Below are 4,171 nucleotides of genomic sequence, written 5' to 3' on the forward strand. Positions count from 1 at the left end.
ATAGTGAGAGATAAGGGTCTAGTTTCAATCTCCCACATGTGGATATACAGTTTCCCCAGCATCATTTATTGAAGAGACTGTCCCTTCCCTACTGTGTATTCTTGGCACCATTGTTGAAAATCAATTGGCTATAAGTGCATGGATTAATTCTGGGCTCTCTTTCTGTTCCATTGGTCTATTTGTCTATTTTCATGCCAGTACCATGCTGTTTTGGTTCCTATAGCTTTATGGGATATTTTGATGTCAGGAAGTGTGATGCTACCAACTTTGTTCTTTTTGTTCAAGGTTGCTTTAGTTGTACAGTGTTTTCGTGGTTCCAAACAAATTTTAATATTTTTTTCTATATCTGTGAGGAATGTCATTGGTATTTTGCTAGGGATTGCTTTGAATGTGTAGATTGCTTTGAGTAATGTGGACATTCTGATGATGCTTATTTTTCCAACCCAAGAACATAGGATAGTTTTCCATTTATTTGTGTCTTCTTCAATTTCTTTCACCAATGTTTTGCAGAGTTCCTTGTAGAGGTCTTTCATCTACTTGGTTAATGTAGCTGATTAAATTATGTCCCCCCAAAACTCACTGAAGCTTAAATTGTGTCTCCCAAGTTTTATGTATTAGAAAGCTGGCCCCTACTGTGACTGTTAAAGGGTTTTGGTTAATGTTGGCCTTGTAGGATGAGTTTGGAAGTATTCACTCCTCTTCAATTTTTTGGAAGAGTTTGAGAAGAATCGGTATTAGTTCTTTCAATGTTTGGAGAATTTGACAATGAAATCATCTCGTGCTGGTGTTTTCTTTGTTGGGAGAGTTTTCATTACTGCTTCAATTTTATTACTTGTTATTGGTCTGTTTAGACTTTCTTGTTCATGATTCAACTTTGGTAAGTTGTATATGTCCAGGAATGTATCCATTTCTTCTAGATTTTCTAGTTTGTTCACATATAGTCATTTGTCATAGTCTCTTATGATCCTTTGCATTTCTGGTATCAATTGTAATGTCTCCTTTTATGTTTATTCATTCATTCATTCATTTAGGGACCATGACTTCCTCTTTCTTTATTGGATGCTTTGTAGATGTCACACAGGTCTAAAAGTTACACTGTTAAATAATTATTTAAAAACTGACCACTAGGACTAAGGCCCTGATTCAGAACTCCAAACCAGAAGCAAAAAGGAATGGGGGTGGTGGGCTGGGGGTTATTCCTCCAACATCACCAAAACCGAGCAAATGAGAATCCTAAGCTCCTTCATGGGCCAAATCCAGCATTTGGGCCCTTGGGCTAAACTTCAGGTGCCTCTGGCTGCAGGGGGGTTGGAGGAAACAGCCAGCTGAACCTAGACATAGACAAACAAACTGGAAGTAGGATAGGAAATAGACAGGTACTGTCCAGCTGTAGATAAGATAACGGAGTGCAGCTAAGGCAGGTGGAGGGTCAAGGGAGAGGCTGGGGAGCAGTATTGCAGTAATGCAGGAGTGTAGCCCCAGGGTCCTGTTCTGAGGGGCTGGCCAGGGTAGCAGCTGTTAGTTCCCAGATGGGGTTTCTGACCCAAGCCCAGGCAGAGATCTCACACATTGTGGGTCCTCTTGGTGAGCTGGGTTTCCTTATCTACCAGCTTGGACTTGAGGTTATCCTTGTAGGCCAGGATGTCTCCAGGCAATTTGGTGATTTCCTGTTTCTCAACCCAGATTTCCTGTGCAATCTGCTGAATGAGTCTGAAGTCATGGCTGACCAGCATCATCCCACCTTTAAACTCACTGATGACATCTGCCAGTGCATCAGTGGCCTCAATATCCAGATGATTGGTGGGCTCATCCAGGAAGAGCATGTGGGAGTTCTGCCAGGCTAGCCAGGCCAGACATACTCGACACTTCTGTCAGACAGGTTCCAGATTGGGCTCACCTGTTGTTTCCCAGTGAGACCACACCACCCAATGGTCTTCCTCAGTTCTTCCTTCTCCTTGATCTCGGGATAGCAGTTTGTCATGTATTCCAAAGGCTGTTCCTGTAAATGCTGATGGTAACATCCTATCTTGACATGAGAATGTTTTCAGATCATCCCATCTGTGGATAGTAGCTATCCAGTTAGCAGTTTCAGAAGAGTTGACTTCCCTGCTCCATTGGGCCTTACCAGAGCCACTCATGTGTCAAGGTCAATACCAAAGTCTAGGTTACTGTAGAAGCAAGGCCCATCTTTTGTGTACTTGAAGCTCACATTTTGCACCATAATGACAGGAAGAGGGATCTTGCCACATGGTGGGAAATAAAACGAAAGTGTCTTGTTGCTCATGACCTTCTTCTTTAGTCCTTATGCCATCATATTCTGTAGTGTCTTCTCCTTGTTCTGGGCCTGCTGGGCCAGGTTGGCACTGCCTGACCAAATCTCACAATGTAGTTCTTCATGTGTGCAATCTGATCTTGTTCCCAGTGAAACCTCTTCATTTGGTTCTCCTCCAGCTCCAGCATAGTCTTCATGTACTGATCATAATTACTCAAATAATACTTCAGTTTCTTGTAGTACATGTGAATGATGTTGGTAGAGACACCGTTCAGAAAATCCTGGGAACAGGAGATGAGGACCAGGATGTGCTTAAAAGTTTTTAGTTCTTCCCAGCACACACAAACGTCTAGGTCCAGGTGGTTGGTGGGCTTGTCCAGGAGCAACATGAATGGCCGAACGAAGAGGGCTCTGGCAAAGGCAACCCTCATCCTCCAGCCCCCACTAAAGTCTTTTAACTTCTTGCACTGTGTAGCAGGTGTGAAACCCAGTCCGTGCAAGATCCGTGAAGCCCTCATCTCTGCCTTGTCAGCATCCAGCTTCTTCAGGCACTGGTAGAGCTTCATGAACTGTTCACACTCCATGTCCTCATGAGCCAGCCTCTCAGCCTCCCTCTCCAGCATGGCCTGCCCTGTGTCAACTTCTATCACACACTTCAAGGGTGTCTTGTCACTAGGAAGCATCTTATGAGTTAAATGGTAGATGTCCATGTGCTCAGGGATGGACACTTCACATTTGCCTATAGCAGAGAGCAGTGTGGACTTTCCAATTCCATTTAAGCCAATGAGGCCATAACGATGGCCTGAGTTTAACTCCAGTTTGGTGCCACTGAGCAGCTCTTGACCATGAAAAGTGAGTGAGAGGTTGATAATGTGGATGTCATTACTGTTGGGGTGAGAGGCCAGGACGCCAGTGATTATTCGAGCAGCAGCTTTCTTCATCTCAAAGTCCTCTAACTCCTTGGTCAGCAAATCGACTTCTGTGGTCTCTGCCTTTGGCCTCCTCACCTGTCATTCTGTGACAGCATCTCCGTTTTCTTAATGTCCCTTTCTGGGCTGCTGTTGAGCTTTGGCAGCTTCCTTCGGTTTAGCTGCCTTCTTCTTGGCCAGGTCAGAGGGCATGGTGATAACCATATATTACTGTTACTGTTTTTTCAAGGAGCTGGGCCTTGCCACTAGGGCTCTGGTGCAATAGAGCTGCTCCTTGGGCCTCCTTTTTCATTTCTGATTTCATTTATTTGAGTCTTCTCTCTTTTTTTCTTCATTAGTCTAGCTAAAGTTTATCAATTTTGTTATTTCTTTGAAAAACCAATTGTTTTATCAATCTTTTGTATTTTTTAAAAATCTCTAATTCATTTATTCCTGCTCTGATCTTTGCTATTTCTATCCTTCTACTGATGTTGGGTTTGGTTTCTTCTTGTTTTTCCAGTGCCTTGAGGTGTAATGTTAGGTTGTTTATTTGAACTCTTTCTTCTTTTATGAATAGGCATTTATTGCTATAAGTTTTCTTTGAAGAACAGCTTTTGTTGTGTCCCATAGGTTTTGGTATGTCGTGTTTTCCTTTTAATTTGTCTCCAGACATTTTTGAATTTCCTTCTTGATTACTTCTTTGACCCATTTGTTTTTAGAAGCATGTTATTTAATCTCCATGTATGTATGGTTTCTAATGTTTCTTTTGTTGTTAGTTTCTAGTTTTATTCCATTATGGTTCAGGCATGGTAGTTGAAACGATTTTAGTATCTAAAAATTTGTTGAGGCTTGTTCTGTGACCTAAGATATGGTCTATTATAGAGACTGTCCCATGTGCTGCTGAGAAGAATGTGTATTCTGCAGCTGTGGATGAAATGTTCTATATATGTCTGTTAGGTCCAATTGGCCTAGAGTAGAGATTAATTTTAAT

General features: G+C 42.2%; 1 pseudogene; it reads right to left on the bottom strand.

Moving 5' to 3' along the window:
- Positions 1–1,562: 1,562 nt before the first annotated feature.
- On the bottom strand, positions 1,563–3,393 carry LOC103610773 (annotated as a pseudogene).
- Between the last annotated feature and the right edge of the window lie 778 nt (positions 3,394–4,171).

The sequence above is a fragment of the Galeopterus variegatus genome, unplaced genomic scaffold (genome assembly GCF_000696425.1).
Source record: "Galeopterus variegatus unplaced genomic scaffold, G_variegatus-3.0.2 Scaffold11768, whole genome shotgun sequence".
Classification (NCBI taxonomy): domain Eukaryota; kingdom Metazoa; phylum Chordata; class Mammalia; order Dermoptera; family Cynocephalidae; genus Galeopterus; species Galeopterus variegatus.